The following is a 17,761-nucleotide window of genomic DNA, read 5'->3' as shown; positions in this document are numbered from 1 at the left end:
ACCATTTATAGATCACATCATATTATGTCAGCAGTAAATAGCATTGCAGAATAGTTACTTATGCAGTTATCTGCTTTGTATGACATGCAGGTTATACTCAAGAAAAATTAATATTTTAATTTTAATGTGATTAAATGGAAGTTTGTCATGCCTTGAGAAAAACAGAATAGAGTTCCCACTAAGAAGTTTATGAAGGATGGGCTGTATACATCAGCAACTTTGAAAGAAACATATCTGTTCCAGTGGTAACACATATGAGCTCCTGATATGATGCTTAGTTTAATTAGAATTTTAATTCAAACTCAAGATAAAGTAATTTGAGAATACAGAAGATATAATTTCCTTGGTTTAGGCAACAGGAAAACCATTAGTGGGATTATCTAGATCTAGTGTGAGCAGTGCAGACAGGATCTTAGAAGCTCCAGGGTTTCCAAGAGACAACACTATGAAAAATTAACACCTATTCTTAAAACAAGAACAAAACCTAGAAAACCTGTTTTAAATGGGCGTGGTGGTGAAGTCCCTTTAGTTTATCTAGGAGAAGAGGCAACTTGACTGCACTTCATACATGCTCTTTAAGCCAAAAGATGAGCCCCCCAGAGGTGTTCTGTATTCAACTAGAAATAATCTGGGTTTTTGCAGGGAGGTAGGGTCTTGAACATCTGGCTGAGCAACACCATGATCAGAATAGTCCCTTCAGACTCTAGGAAAAAGGCTAGTTCTACTGAGGAAAACCAGGAACTTTCTTCAGTAATCCACCCTGTGAAATTCATTTCCAGAGACTGGGTTTTGAAGACCAGACTTAGAATAAAAAGCATGAGGCAGCAAGCTCACATCGACATTCTCTATGCTGTATGTGCTTGTGGTAAAGGGGAGAATTTAGTCTAGGGGTTTTGATCTGCCCTTTTTGTGATTTTTTTTAACAGAGATCCAAAGTAAAAATAAAAATTACTTAGTTATTGTGGATCTTTACTCTTTGAAATCAAAGCACACTTAGCTGAAAATTACATTTACAACAATTGGAATGAAAAATACTTTTAATTAATGAAAGAATTGGTGTTATGAGAAGGAATTTTCTGAGCAGTTTTTAAAGTTTGTTGAATTTTACATCTATGCATATTTCAACAGGCTTTCTAAATTAAAGTGACTTAGTTTGAGCAACTGGAGCACTTTTAAATAATTAAAGCAATGTATTTTAAGATGTTCTGCATTAAAAAAAAAGCAATTAAAACTTTTCTTAATTTTGTAAATTCAATGCCATATAAACCCATTTGAAGCTTATTTTCTCGCCCCAAAAAACTTTTAAGTTATTTCAGTGCATTAAAGGTTATCAGCTTCTGTACAGAGCTAGAAAAGGCAAAACAAAAAGTACCTTTGAGGGTTCATTGGTCTGTACATTTGCATGTAACCTCTTAGTATGTGTTGCGTATCTTTGGCTGTGCTTGAATTGGGGAAGATGTGAACTGTTTCATAACCTTAAGATAAAGGACTAACTTCTTTTGTTTAAAGACTATGTATCATGATCTAGAAGTTACAGAGTTACTCCCCAGTGATAATCGAGATCACTATACATGAGAAGTAAAAGACTTTGATCATATGGGAAAGATGATCGGAGGGCTGGAACATCTCTCCTATGAAGACAGGCTGAGAGAACTGGGGTTATTCAACCTGAAGGAGACTCTGGGGAGACCTTAAATCAGCTTTCCAGTCCTAAAGGGGGCCTAAAAGAAATCTGGAGAGGGACTTTTTGCAAGGGCATATAGGGATAGGACAAGAGGGAATGGCTTTAAACTGGCAAAGCAGAGATCTAGATTAGACATTATTATTAGAAAAAATTCTTCACTATGAGGGTGGTGAGGAGCTGGCACAGGTTGACCAGGGAAGCTGTGACTTCCCCATCCCTGGAAGTGTTCAAGGCCAGGCTGGATGGAGTTTTAAGCAACCTGGTCTAGTGGAAGGTGTCCCTGCCCATGGCAGAGGGTTTGGAACTAGATAATGTTTCAGGTCCCTTCCAACCCAAACATTCTATCATTCTGTGATTACTTAGTACATTTAAAAATCAACAGCAATTATTCAGTGTGAAAGGTTTGCACTCACTAAATTGGCTTTTCTCATTGGTGAAGGAAATGAGTTTTAAATTTAGCACTTAAAAAAAGAAACGGACAGCTCCTTCTGATCAGGTGAATGAATTTTATGCAATGAAGCTGCCAACAACTAGGACTATGAGATACTTCTTTCCTGGTAACACTACCTCTTCGCTTTTGGGCAGTTAATGGCTTTGTAGCATTGTCTCTTTATATTCATTCGTTCTTCCATTACCTCAAGCAGAGAAAAAGAAATGTGAGATATACTGGAAAAGATTCCAGACTGGTAGTGGCTTCACAGGAAATGAATTTATGACACAGAAAGGAAAACTCCCATATGATTGAATCTCTTTTAGGACCTGATGAGAAAGAGCTGTTTAGTTTAGGCAGTGCAGCCATTGATCCCTTTGGGCTATCACAGTTATCAGTTAATTACTCCAGTGCATGACAGAGATTTATTCAGGCTGGTGCTTGCTCTGTTCCAGTTTCAGCATTTGAAGCTGGAAGACAGAATTAAGACTCTGAAACATAGGCTTTTTGGTGACCTAGATGAGATAGTTTCACTAACCAGATGATGATTCCTCTAGATATCCCATCATGTTATAAAGGATCTGCTTTCCTCCAACAAGGCAGTTGCCACATCTTTCTGTTCTTGCTCTAAAATATTTAGCCTTCAAGGCCTGGCTGAGTTGCTCTGACACTGAGAGGGTGATTTGTACCACCTCATTTTGGGCAAGTGTAAATGTCTACATCTGAAGTCATCAACCAGGGTTCTTTTTCCAGTCAAAGGCATTTTAGGGTACGATCCTTCTGATCTATTTTGTAGGGTACTGCTGTGGGATGAAATGAAACTCTAGTCCATGCTGTATTTTTGCATGTTTGCTTCTGACACTTCTGCAAGACAGCTTTATAGTTGTTATCTCTTCCCAGTTGTATTGAAGGCTGAGGAACCACATATTGCCAAAAGGAGATTTATGGCCACTTCCCAGCTGATAATCTTTTTGCTGACTACACTTTGTGCAGATGCATTGTGAAGTGCTATTTAAACCTTCATTACTGCCTCCACACCTTCAGACAGCTTCAGCTACTGTGGGCTTTTGACTGCTTCATTCGACAAGCTGTCTGCTCTGGCTGGCATTTAAGTGTGTTGAATCTTTGATCCCACTCAGAGCCAGGCAGTGTGAGTTATAGTATGTTTATTCAGCCATAAGTACCATGGGCATCTACAACACAAGTGGTTTCATCTGACCCTTAAAAAGTGTCTCTTGAAGGTATCTCGAAGGTGCTATTTATGTGAAACCCAGCTGAAAAGAGTATGAAAAGTTTTTATCTTCTTTTACAAGTGCTGGTGGTTGAATTTTCTTAGTTTTTGCCTTCTACATTTCGCAGTGATGCATCTTCCACTGAGATCCAGCTCCTCTCTTGTCGACTATTCAGTTCACCTCTCTGAGGAGACTAAACTCTGCAGCATCCACCCCATTAACTTCCAGCTTCTGATTAATGAATGCTTCTGATTAATAGAATGCTCTTAACCATTTAATATATTCAAACATTATATGATGGGAACTTTCCCTATGAACGGCATGTTAGAAAAATGCTTATAATGACATTTGCAGGAGTTGGGGTTGGAAGGTTAATATCCTCATGCATTCTAGAATATAGGAATTTCCTTATCCACTTATTCGTGTATTTTTTACATTTGAAGGAGCAATTACAGTGTGATTTAGTATAATAAAGCATCAGTGCTTCCAGCCTAAGAAGAAACCAAATAAATTCCTCATCCTTTACCTCTCCTCACTTAAAGAATTCCATTATAATAAAAAAAAAATAAACTTTAACTTGTAGATGAAAAATATGCACTTAGGGGGTTTTTGCTAAAAAAATAAAAAAAAATAAAGACAATCTTTTTAATAGTTAGAAAAGGACTGCTTAAGGCAGTCTACAGAAAGAAAAATGAGCAACATTTAGACAAATTAGCTTGGAAATTGAGAGCTAAGAATGTGAGAAATGCTTGTTAGCAATTGTGTATGATTCATTTTGTGTATTAGTAGGAAATTGAGGGAAATAAGTGAAAATTAGTATTTTAACTTTAACCCCAGACTTTGCACTAGGGCGTTAAGGTTCACTTTAAACATTTCTACAACTTTAGCTTTCATTTTATTTTTATATTTATCGGTATATATATCTATATATATATAAGCTTATTGACTTCACTGGGAAATGAAGGGTAGTGTGGAATTGAACTCTTATTCTTATCTGATCAGAACATTTTTATTTTCAGATGCCAACTCAAGTTTTAAGGCATAATGAAGCCTATGCAGGTGTTCCATATACACCAAATTCAAAAGTTCTATTTATTTTGCATTTGAAACTAAGGACCAGGAAACCTGGGGTGGGAGAGGGTTGGTGGAGAACACAGGTGAAAATGTCTTCTGTCTTAGGAAAAAACACAGAAATTGATAAAATACAGATATAAAAATTGCAATGAAAACTCTTAAAAATATAGTCATATATAAGCAGAGGTTATAAATATAATTCAGAATACAATCGAGGTATAAGGCTAAAATAGGATAGAATAAATGGATGTGTAACTGAAGCATACTGATACGGCATGTTGGTAGGCGTGCTGAAAACTTTCTGGAAGGAAAATGCCAAGGTAAAAGATTTATCAGGGTGACAGAACAGATGAAAAGAGGACTGCTATATTTTAAAGAAAAAGTGAGTGCAAGGAGACAAAGGCGAGTAATCTCGGAATTCTAGAGTCCTATTCTTTGAAGACTGAGCCTGAACATAGCATAGAATAATAGACTAGTTAGGGTTGGAAAGGATCTTAAGATCATCTAGTTCCAACCCCCCTGCCATGGGCAGGGACACCTCACACTAAACCATGTCACCCAAGGCTCTGTCTAACCCAGCCTTGAGGACTGCCAGGGGTGGAGCATTCACAACCTCCCTGGGCAACCCATTCCAGTACCTCACCACCCTAACAGTAAAGAATTTCTTCCTTATATCCAATCTAAACCTCTGCTATTTAAGTTTCAACCCGTTACCCCTTGCCCTGTCACTGCAGTCCTTAATGAATAGTCCATCTCCAGCATCCCTGTAGGCCCCCTTCAGATACTGCAAGGCTGCTATGAGGTCTCCACGCAGCCTTCTCTTCTCCAGCCTGAACAGCCCCAACTTTCTCAGCCTGTCTTCATACGGGAGGTGCTCCAGTCCCCTGATCATACTCGTGGCCCTCCTCTGGACTTGTTCCAACAGTTCCATGTCCTTTTTATGTTGAGGACACCAGAACTGCACACAATACTCCAAGTGAGGTCTCACAAGAGCAGAGTAGAGGGGCAAGATCACCTCCTTTGACCTGCTGGTCACGCTTCTTTTGATGCAGCCCAGGAAACGGTTGGCTTTCTGGGCTGTGAGTGCACACTGAAGCTGGCTCATGTTCATTTTCTCATCAACCAACACCTCGAAGTCCTTCCCCGCAGGACTGCTCTGAGTTTCCTTATTGCCCAGCCTGTAGCTGTGCCTGGGATTGCTCTAACTCAGGTGTAGGACCTTGCACTTGGCATGGTTAAACTTCATGAGGTTGGCATCAGGCCACCTCACAAGCATGTCAAGGTCCCTCTGAATGGCATTCCTTCCCTGCAGTGTATCAACCGAACCACACAGATTGGTGTCATCGGCAACCTTGCTGAGGGCACACTCAATCCCACTGTCCATGTCACCAACAAAGATGTTGAACAAGACCTGTTCCAACACCCATCTCTGAGGGACACCACTCGTTACTGGTCTCCAGCTGGACTGAGCCTTTGACCACAGCTCTTTGCATTCACCCATCCAGCCAGTTCTTTATCCACTGAGTGGTCCACCTACCAAATTGATGTCTCTCCAATTTAGAGACAAGGATGTCATGTGGGACAGTGTCGAACACTTTGCACAAGTCCAGGTAGATGACACCAACGGCTCCACCCCTGTCCATCAGTTCTGTAGCCCCATCATAGAAGGCCACCAAACTGGTCAGGCAGGATTTCCCCTTAGTGAAGCCATGCTGGCTGTCACCAAGCACATTTGTCTTTTTCATGTGCCCTAGCATGCCTTCCAGGAGAATCTGCTCCCAGATTTTGCCAGGTACAGAGGTGAGACTGACTGGTCTGTAATTCCCCGGGTCATCCATTTTCCCCTTCTTGAAAATGGGGGTTATATTTCCCTTTTTCCAGTCATCAGGAACTTCACCTGTCTGCCATGATTTTTCAAATATGATGGCCAGTGGCTTTGCAACTTCATTCGACAGCTCCTTCAGGACCCGCGGATGGATTTCATCAGGTCCCATGGACTTGTGTACATTCAGGTTCTTAAGATGGTCTTGAACCAGATCCTCATGTACAGTGGGCCCAAGGTCTAGGTTTTCACAGTCCCTGTGTCCGCCTTCCAAGACTCAGGTGGTGTGGTCAGAGCCTTTGCCAGTGAAGACTGAGGCAAAGAAGCCATTGAGAACTTCAGCCTTCTCCAAATCCTGTGTAGCCAGTTCTCCCGAAAGCTTCCGGAGGGGGCCTACATTGTCCTTAGTCTGTTTTTTAGCCACTACATACCTATAAAATCCCTTCCTGTTTTCTTTCACATCCCTAGCCTAGTTTAGCTCTAACTGGGCGTTAGCTTTCCTAACCCAGTCCTTAACTTCCTGGACAACATCCCTGTATTCATCCCAGTAATAAGACTTTAACCTAACAGAAATGATCCATGTATCTGTGATTTGGTGAACTGCCTGATAGGCTCCACTAATTATGTTGACTGATAGTGTCTGTAGATGGAATGCAAACTGTTTAAGCACAAAATATTAAAAGCTCAAACTATATGTCAGAAAGCATTTTTGAAAGACAGCTTCTTTGCCCTCACCCTCCTCCCCACATGGAAACATCCCAAACTGTGGCATAATTAAACAGCAGAGTGAAAGAGGTGAGGCTATTAAGAGTAATAAAGCCACACTTCAAAAAGCAAAGTCCTGTGTGCATACAGAAAATTAAAAAGAATAGAAATTCTTGCAATTTTAGTGCAAAATCATATGGCAGACTTAATGATATTAAAAAGAATAATTTTCAAAAAACATAAAGAGTATTAATAAAACCACATTAGACAAGAATTGTTTCAGAGAGCATTTGATCTAACGGAACAGAGGGACTCAGAAAAATGAGTGACAAAACAAAGGCAAATGAGTTTGTGTTGATCATCTCAATCGTGGAATGTAGAGAAGTTCTCAGTTTAAAGACTTTTTCAGAAATCATCAAGCCTCAAAAAAGTTTGCTGCTGCTGTAGTGGTAGTAGAAGAGATTTCAGAATAAGTCAATAAAATGAATAGTATTGTATCACCAGGGTCAAATAATTTTCACCTAAATTTTAACTAAAATAAGAAACTGCCAAACTATTAAGTGTCATGTTTTATAATGTACAACTTACTTATAAATTATGGTTTATATAATATATATCTATATATATATAAATTACAAATTACTTCAGTCTTAATCCCAGAGAAGCAGGAAGTGTCAATTGTGACATGGAGTTTGAAAAGAGGATCTATCTCTCTGGATAAATACAACCAGGAATCCTGCCTTCTGTATTTAAAAGAATGGTTGAAACTAAGGTAGTAAATATGTGGATATATGAAGAAAATATAATATGATTTGGTGTTCCCTGAGACATTTAAAATATGTAGGTAAAAGTGATCATGTTGCTACAATAAAAACGGTAAAAAACTGAAATAATTTTAGCACAAAAATAAAAAAAATAAATGTAGGAAGTAAAGGATAAAAATAAAGGATTGATGTTTGCAGTGGGCAGGAATTACCAGTGCGATTCTGTGAGGACTGCTGGTGATGCCTGTGCGCCTGTGCTGTTCAACAGAGATGTTGTTAGTATGAAAAGGGGGCTGAAATCCAAAGGTGCCAAAGTTTCCTAATGTACTGACAATTTGAAGAAACTACTCACAGCACTGCTTTACTGGGTGATAAAATGACAAATGAAATCCAGTGTGAAGGAAAGTAACACACATAAGGAAAACCTTAAGTATGCATATTACACTGTGATGAGTGTCTGCTATTTCTCAGAAGAGGGCTTACGGTGTGAATGTGGGTAGATCTCTTGGAACATCCTGACAGTCAGCAGTGGGATGAATAGCAAGCATGGCAGTACCAAGCATGTTGGAAAGGAAAAGGGCAAAGCAGCAAGTATCAGTTAGTTCACTATGCCCTTCACCAGTGCAAATCTGTCAGTGGAATAGTGTGTGAGAATCTGACCACCCATTTCCAAAGGGATAGAGTAGAGCTAGGAGATTAAAATATTTTAGCTAGAAAATGTGACATTTCAAGAGGCAAATGCTAAATAAAAGCACCAATTACATGGATGGACTAAACAGGAAAAAATTACAGATAATTATACTGTCTCTGGTCAGTAATCATGATTACCTCCACTCACAGGTAGGGGTGCAGGAATGCAGGAGCACCAAATTCCTTTAAAGGAACAAAAGAAACTATTTTAAGGTGATGAAAGTACATAGATTTCAGTGATTTGGTGAACTGATGCAAGAAAGATAGGAAGAAAGATTTAAAATAAGGTCCTAATACATGTGTTCATTTGAATGCAGCCTTCAGCTCTGAAGGATTCTAACCCAAACATTACAGAAATCATGGAGGGTATCCTGGGACAAGTACTATTTGGTTTTACCCTTTTCTTATTTTTAGCTGCCACTTACTATCAGTAGCACTGGCAGTGAGCTAGGTGGACCTTCGGTCTCACAATTTAGCTGGTCTTGTGTCTTGGCAGTGGAGGGTTGGGATATTGACATAGCATTTCTCTGGGACAGGAATGTGAAAGGTAATATGTAACTTATTTAACTAAAGGCTATGAGCCAGAAAAGGCAGCCAACAGACTAAACAAACCTCTACTAAAGAAAGCTTGCGGACTTTCCTCATCGTGCTCACCTATAGGTTGTTTTAGAATTACCACTTTTGAAAATGGAAATAAATGCCACGTCAAACAAACATGTGCTGCATGTAAATCATTGTTCTGCTGGCAACCAGGAAGTCCACAGCAGAAAGTGGCTGTGTCAGCTGAAAATCAGGTAGGCAACACCCTAAGTGTGATGCAGTTTTCCCTTCTTTCAGTGCAGTGAAACAGGTCAGATTCTCAAGATTAAGGATATGCAAGTCATGTCAGGGAACTCTGAATCCTTTCTCCATTCATTGGTACTGGTGAACACAGAGACTTGTATCTTCAGCAGCACCTTCTTCAGACACCAAAGCCCATGGGCATGATATTTTTCAGAGACAGATATGCATTCCTGGTTTGGGAAAGTTAAGGGTTAGAAAAGGGGAATGATCCCATCCACCCGGAGGATCTCAGTGTCTTTCCTCCCCACATGTTCCCAGGGCTAAAGAGCCAGCAGCTTGGTGCTGTGCAGCTAGGTAGCTCCTGCGTCAGGGTCAGAGCAATTTTGCCTTAAACATCTACCTGCAGTACTTCTTGTGTTTCTTCCCTTTGTAGGAAATTAAATTAATAAATCTGGTAAAAGAACCAGCTGGTGCAACCACAGGGATGCCCTGTGTGCTGGCAAAAGCATTTATATCCTGCACCACTACATTTCTATTGCAGCCTCTGTTATCTGTGCTAAAGAGGTAGCTGTTAGAGGAACAAATGCACATTTTACCAAAACATGGCATAAAAGTTTGCCAGTAATTGGTAAAATGCAGATCCCTGACCCTGGAAAGTGTTTGTGACTTGGTGGCAAAATAAAAAACCCCTAAGTTTTAGTGCATCCCATCTGTAACAGTTAAAACTAATGAGAAGAAACCTGGATTACTTCAGTTTAGTTTCAACTGGCATATCATATTCTATCTTTATTTTCACTTTTGATAAGGATTCATTCACTTCATGTAGTGCCACAGAATGTTTCAATTTTAAAAATGCAGTGTTTTGTGGTAGGAAGACATTTGACAGCTCTAGATCTGCAATATTTCACACGTAGTGGTTATGTTTTTCTCTGCTCTATAACTCTTACCCTGCCTGTTATCCCTGAAGTATTAGACTCTGTTCAAAGCCATCAGCTAATGACTTTCTGACATTTGAAACTGAAAGGAGGGGCCATCATCATTCATATACAGCCATCGTGCATATGTAGCCATTAAACTCGTAAGTACAGCATGCATGTCTCTAAAATTAGGGTAGAAGATTATAATTTTTTTTAAAACATATTTATTTATTTTTTCACAAGCATATTTTTTCAATAATATTTATCAGTTTAACAGAGAAATAAATATATCATTGCTTTAGCAATGGATAGTTCTATTAAAATGATCTAAAAGTTACTTTTCCTAAATCCTACAGGCTTTGACATAAAAATGCGAACCTGAAATTGCATGCAAGCCTCTATTCACAAAGTTTGCACATTAGAGCTTTAGCAGACAAAGCTAAATACTAGCCCAGGGTGTTAATAAAACGTTGTCAGACTGTTACGACAGTGTTTGTCTATTGAAATGCAGATTTTATTCTTTCTGATGACTGTATTACCCCATCCCTTGTAGCTGACAGCTTTAAATTGGATCAGATCTCAGTCACCTAATATATTTCTTTTTAGAAAGCTGTCTAATTAGAAAATCGACTGATTACAGGAACTGTGGCTGCTAACATCTGAGGAAATAGCCATGTACAGTCAGACCCCTGTGCAGTCACCTGTGTTAGCACCAGTGACACTACAGCAAACCCAGAGGCAATGGTGGGGCTCGCCAGTGGACCCCTAGACTATTAGCTGGGGATGCTGTAAGAGAGGAGGCAAATTTGACCAGCATGAAGTTCAAAAGTCTTTTTTTTCTTCTGGGAGCCAACCTAGTATCATAGCACTGTGGTTCTACCATGTCACACTTCCCTTTCCAGCTCACTCCAGCCTCATACGGAAAACTCTGTTTTGGGGTTGTTGTGTGACATATGTCCTTAGCGTCACTGGTAGGCAAAAAAACAATTAAAATGTCAAGATACTCATAATTTTCCTGACAGAATGCCATGGAGCTCTTATTTAACATGTTAGTGGAAGCATTGCTGTAAAAACTGTGCTTATAGTGGTTCTTAACACCAAATTTGATATGACATGGCATATATTTTTCTTGTTCTGTACTTTTCTATTTTACCAAAACCTCAATGTTTACAATTTTATTGAAACATTGCAGCTGTTCTGTGATGGGATTTCTGTTTCAGCACAAGGGATTGAGTGACTTCACAGATATTTAATGAGTCAGAAAAAATACTATTCTACATTTTAGTGCACTACAGTACGAAAGCTAAACCCCGAGTAGTCTAACAGCTAGATATCTCTGCCTTTGGGGCTTTCAGCCAAATCACTTGCAAAATCCTCAAACAGAATAAGGAGGGTTTCTTGCCTTACACTGAGCAGAACTATTGCAAGGTGAGTATTGGATCCCACTTTGCCTCCTCACTGTTGAGAACTCTTTCCTCCTCTTCAGTACATGACTTCCCTAGCAATATTCTTTGCTACTGCTCACAGTTTTTCTCAGGATCTGAACTGCCGTCAGGAGCAACTGCTTGGAGTTGAATAAAATCCCCAGCTAGGCTTGCTATTACCTGGCACTGAAGCTTAGCTATGGGGTAGGAGCAGCAATAGGCATCAAGCTGCTAAAGCAATCTCACAGGAGTGCTGGAAGGAAGCTGGTATGTTTTCTAATACCCCTCACCTTATAAAGCTCAGCTTTCCAAAGTTTCAAAGCATCATGACAGGGGTCAGTAACTACCAGCCTCTAAGGTGGCTGTTACACCTAATTGCTGGCAAAGATTGCATGCTTTGATCTCATTTTGTTTTAGCTGATGGGCTAGGGCCTGGTAGGAGATGAAGGAAATGATGAAACTGAGTCTGATGACATTGGCTAAGATGTGTTAACTGGAAGGGTCAATTAGGCTTTGGTGGAAATATGTCTATTTTGAGACAAACTTGGAAGTTTTCAAGAGAAAATAAGGCATGGTGATTTCCTTTTAAAAATCATGGATGCTATTTCTAAGGTTAGCTTTGTTTAAGCTTTGTGATATGGGTTTCATTTATATATATCTTCTAGCATATGTACACTACTGTCAGAAAAATTACATGGAGACTGAGTGCAAGAAAGCAGAATTGAAGTTAAGAACCTTTTTATTGATTTCCTGTGGGGAAAAAAAAACCCAACAAAATAACAAACCAAAACCCAAACCAAAACAAATAAAAAATCCCCTTGTTTTAACTTGCCTGTCAAAGAGATCTAATTTGCTATAATTATTGGCCTTTGCCTTTTGATTTAACAAAACTAGAAAGACAGAGCCAGGCTCCCTTCACAAGTTCCTGCAGTGCAAGTTCTTGTTTCCTCTGTTTCTTCCAAAAGAGTTGTCACACAGAGATGGAGATGCTGAAAGCAAAGAATGGTGGTGTCACATTGATCACAGTATTTTTACAGGGAGCATCTGTCCATCTGAAAAACACACTTGTATTTAGACTGTAATTTATTACAGACAGACTTGAGGACATGTAAGAATGATGTGCAACTTCTTCAAGTTAAAAATCTATTTTTTGAAGTATCAGTAAAAAATTGAAGTGCAATGTGTCCTCCGATCGGCCTGTCCACACCTCTTTCTCCAAGTTAGGAAAGAAAAGGTGGAGAGGCTCCATTTTGCAGATTAGTCTTCTAAAGTGCAAAAGGATCAAAATATCAAGTGGAGAAAAGCAGACTTTTATGGATCTTCAGATTTTTCATTTCCCTGTGAGTAGCCAACATCTGGGACAAATAGTGCTGGCAACTCTCCTGGCACTGTGAGTAATACATTTTAGCCCCTGTCTGCAATTTTCAGTTAGGTAACTCGCCAGACCCTGACCTAACCTCAGTCCAATCCTCACCACACATCCGTGTCCTCTTATTGAAGCAGAGGCTCCTCATCCTTTTTCACATCTCCCATGACACTTGGATTAAACATATGGACATAAGAAAGTGAGGAAAACAATCAGTTGGAGTGGGTATTCCCCTTAGCAGTCTAAAAAGGATGTAAAATCTGTATCTTCTTTTATCTTCATGGCAGAATTGCTCAAACCAGTGAAATTTAAGGTAGAAAATTAAGTGTAGCAGCTCCTTCCACTGCTACTCCAGCTTACATATATTCTGGTTTATTCTATAAAACCAAGATCTTTTTATAGGCCAAACCCTGCTCTTCCTTAAGCTAGCTGAAAAAGTTGGTATAAAAATATCTTAAAATCTGGAGTATGAAATAACAGGTAATACAATTTTCTTCAGAAAATTTGGGCTACTGTGGCATTTATAGATGTACTTATGTGTCCCATACATGCATCACAATGCCTTCCTCTGCTGTGGGTTCTGTCGCTTGCATGGTCCCTGCTAATTCACTTCTGCACCATATTCAGTTGCACAGGGTAGCCACATTCTCTGTAAATGAAAGTAAAGAGTTCTTTTGTACAGCCTGGTGCTACAAAAGGACAGGCCTGTGAACCAGCACATCCAGACATAAACATATGAAGACAGGCTGAGAAAGTTGGGTCTGTTCAGCCTGGAGAAGACTGCGTGGAGACCTCATAGCAGCCTTCCAGTATCTGAAGGGGGCCTACAGGGATGCTGGGGAGGGACTGTTCATTAGGGACTGTAGTGATAGGACAAGGGGTGGTAATGGGTTGAAACTTAAACTGCAGAGGTTTAGACTGGATATAAGGAAGAAATTCCTTACTGTGAGAGTGGTGAGGTACTGGAATGGGTTGCCCAGGGAGGTAGTGAATGCTCCATCCCTGGCAGTGTTCAAGACCAGGTTGGATGAAGCCTTGCGTGACATGGTTTAGTGTGAGGTGTCCCTGCCCATGGCAGGGGGATTGGAACTAGATGATCTTAAGGTTCTTTCCAATCCTAACTATTCTATGATTCTATATGATCTGACCCTGCAGATTGTGTCTATGAAGGCCACTGAACAGAGCAGCATAATAAATATTGCAGTTTTCTTGTCCCTCCTAACAGAAGATTTAGAAACACTCAGTAATGACTTGGATATTCTCCACAAGTCAGAACAATCCTATCAATTATAAAACCATTATATTTTACAGTGATTTTTACATTTTTACATTATAGGGATGATTAACTCTTACAGTGAGACTCATATTCTGACTTTAATGTTCATGTCCTGCCCTGGCTTTTGTGAAAATCCCTGGGAGGTGCAAAACACCAGGTAGGAACTGAGTGTCACAGTCCTTAGCCATTGGTTTACTGGTAGAAGTTTGCATGGTTGGGCAGGGGAGCAATCAGACGATAATGTGGGCCAGCAAGCTTGTCTGTATATCCTGCAGGGCACAAAACTTATAGTAATCATTATTAAAAATGATTGCTATTGATATAATGTACCTCATTCCTGTGCATTCTTTTTACCCTGCTTTGTCAGAATATTACTTGGGTATCTCCACAAGCCATAACAGTGCAATCGATTATGGAACATTATCTTTTGCAGTGAGATGATTAACTTTTACAGTGGGACTTAATATTTTGACTTTAATATTCACATGAAGACAGTAAAGAAGGGAAAGAAAGGTGGGGGATTCCTCTGGGCAAAATATCATACTATTGATGTTTACGCTGATGTCTTGGTTAGGTTTGCAGTTGCTTGCCAAACATGCAAGAAAAGTTAGTTTCACCATTCCATGGTCACTGCAGCCAAGGTTGCCCTGGAGCTTCACATTCCCCACACTCCTGGATTATCTCAACACTCCCCTGGGGTTTCCTAGGCTCAGGAACACCTACTGTATGCCACCATTCCCTGCTCCACAGCGGAACGTGCCTGCAGTAGACTGCGAGTGACAGTATTATCATACTGAAGCATAGAGTTAACTTCAGTGTGACAGCAAGCAGTGGCCTAATGATTCCCTGCCAGCTGCTGAAGTGAAAGTGAAAGTATAGTGCTAAGTGTTAATAAACTTACATTTCTGGAAGTTTAGTTTCCTTTTTTTGGTGAGGGTTTATTCCAGTGTCAGCAATGCAAACTTAATCCTGCTTTGAAAACAGTTTTTTTTTGTGTGCTTTTAAGCATAACAACTTTAAGTTCCTTCTCTAGGTCCTCTTGTAAATGCCCTCAGTTCTGCATTCTCCATCTGGATTTACATGTGGATCATTCAGTCAGTAGAGAATGAGATCTATGAGAAATTCTCCACTTCTGAGTGTATTTCCACTCAACACTTTCTGTATATATGTATGTGTGTGAATGCACATAAGTATGTGAGCAATACAGGTATCCAAGTCCATACTTATGCCAAGTATTGTCACAGTTAAATTATCCATGGATTTTGAATTATTTTATCTTTATTTTTAAGAACGTTTCTCTGTTTGGTTATAACCTAGATCAAATTTTCTATTTTGTATTTCACTGAAGAGAAGCACATTACGTACCTGCTTGCTTTTTTCTGCATAGAGGTGGGATTCTGGTCAATTTAAAGTTTCTACATAGGAAAAAAATCATTAATGTTGACAGAAAATATGTCTGAATAAAAACTGTAAGGGCTAGGTTCTCGCAACCTAAGAGCTTACTGCAGCTTCTACATAAGTACAGAAATGGATTTTTCTAAATGAGGTTTCTAAATTTCCCTGAATCTACTCAGTGCACATTTTTACCAGCTTTGTTTCCCTAGAAAGCTTTAATGTAGGTTTACATTGAAGCTTGCATTGAAGAGATCTTATACGAAAAGAAAGAACAATTTCAGAAATTGAATTGTGGTTCTGAAAACACCTGCAAGTGCAATTACTTGGGATGTGTGCAGTCTTTAGATATGTATTTTTTATTGTATTATATGCAAGTTATAAAATTTCAGATGCTTTAGTGTGACAGAAATTTCAAACTTAAAAAGCTACCAGAAGCTGTGATAACGTACCACCTTGAATGAGATAGGTGAATGAGAAATAATGGTGTATTCACATGAGCTTCTGGTAATTCCTGATAAACTAGGCCTCTCCACTGGAAATATCTGGGGAATTCTGATATAGCTGGGTCACAAACATTCCATTCTACAAACTTTCCTAGTGGAAAATGTAGTTTAAACATCTTCTGCGTTCAGCTGAAGCAGAGCAGAAATTTTGTCTCTGTCAGTTTTGGTTATAAGGAACGAAAGTCAAAATTAGTTGGAGGTAAGTAAGATCTTTTGCAACCGCGCACAAAAAGTGTAGTTGCAGCATCAAAGCTTGCATTTGAACTTGCTCCAAATATGTTGCTCCAAATCAGGTTTTTTTCAGTACTATGCCTAATTTCATGTCTTTGTAGGTGATAGACAGTATCTCATGGTTCACATTTTGTACTGATATGTTAATTCAAACAATAGGACTTGGAAAAAGCAGTAGGTAAAATATGAGTAGTTCACTTAGTAGGCAGGAAACCACACTCAAACAAGACTACTTCTTTTTGAAATCCAAGAATTTGAAGAAGCCTTCCACATCCTGCATCTTACTCAGGTCATGCCGGGGTCTAGACCTGTAAATTATTTAGATTGTTTAAATTATTTAGATTATTTAAATTATTTAGAACAGAATCACACAGGATAACTGCAGCTAGAATTGACCTCTGGAGATCTTCTAGTCCAACTTCCCTGTTCCAGCAGGGCCTTCTGAAAAAGCTGCCCAGTACCATGTCCAGTTGGATTTTGAACATCCTTGAGAATGTAGACTCCATAATTTCTTGAGCATCCTGTGCTCAGTCCCCTTCACAGTAGAGAAAGTGTTTCCTGATGTTCAGACAGAATGTCCTGTATTTCAGTTTGTGCCCATTGTCTTGGGCCCTGTCACCGGGCCCCACTGAAAAGAACCTGGCTCCATCTTCTTCACAATTTCCCTTCTAGTAATTGTACACATTCATAAGACCCAAGGTATGAAGCCCCAAATCTTATTCAGATAGCAGTTATTTGTCTTTGGGGTGCTGTGGTGCAGTTGCAGTGCCTGGTTTCCCCTCCTGGGGTGTTAGTTACACCTCATGATTCAGGCCATCAGAAGTGATCCAAAAGGATTCTGTGACCTTCCCTTTCATGAAGTATTTTAAGCTTTTGTCTACATCTGCATGCTCTATGTTTTCAGGCTCTTTTCTGCATTTATTATTGCTATTAAGCAATATCTGGTTCTTCTACTGCACTTTATATTTATTTAATAGAGGCTGATATTTTTATGCAGTTTTGTGATACCAACAGCTGGTTTAATTGTGTTGTGACAAAATTTAGAAAAATTACCTTTTGCCATCTAAATAGCATGTATAGTGAGAACGCACTGCTGCAGTGCTCAGTACAGTATGGAGGCAAGGACGAGGCTAAGATGCAACCTAAAAAGAGAAAAGGAGTGGGCCCTTCTTCCTCCTCTCCTCCCTCATTGAACGTACAGAAAGACTTTCCCCTTCCCTTAGCTGCTACAATAACTCCACAAAGAGGATGCGGTCACAGATCCATATTATTAGAATTGAAAAGCAGCAACAAGCACCATCAAGACAGTTTTCTTATCATTTATGAGCACACCTAAACATTGCAATAAAAATGCAAAGACTGAAAAGAAGGCATAACCATATGTTGAACTGATTCCCAAAAATCCTACTTTGAAACTAGTATGAAACGTAACCTGTTTCTATGGTTCATTACCATTCATCATTTC

At 39.4% G+C, this 17,761-nt stretch overlaps 1 protein-coding gene across 1 annotated transcript in view; it reads left to right on the top strand.

The window, feature by feature from the left end:
* Nucleotides 1–17,761, top strand: part of LOC101871227 (V-type proton ATPase subunit S1) — a 56,823-nt gene that overhangs the window by 19,945 nt on the left and 19,117 nt on the right. The gene's annotated exons all lie outside the window — the stretch shown is intronic.

This window comes from Melopsittacus undulatus, chromosome 5 (genome assembly GCF_012275295.1).
Source record: "Melopsittacus undulatus isolate bMelUnd1 chromosome 5, bMelUnd1.mat.Z, whole genome shotgun sequence".
NCBI lineage: Eukaryota > Metazoa > Chordata > Aves > Psittaciformes > Psittaculidae > Melopsittacus > Melopsittacus undulatus.
This window is presented reverse-complemented; position numbering and strand designations above follow the sequence as displayed.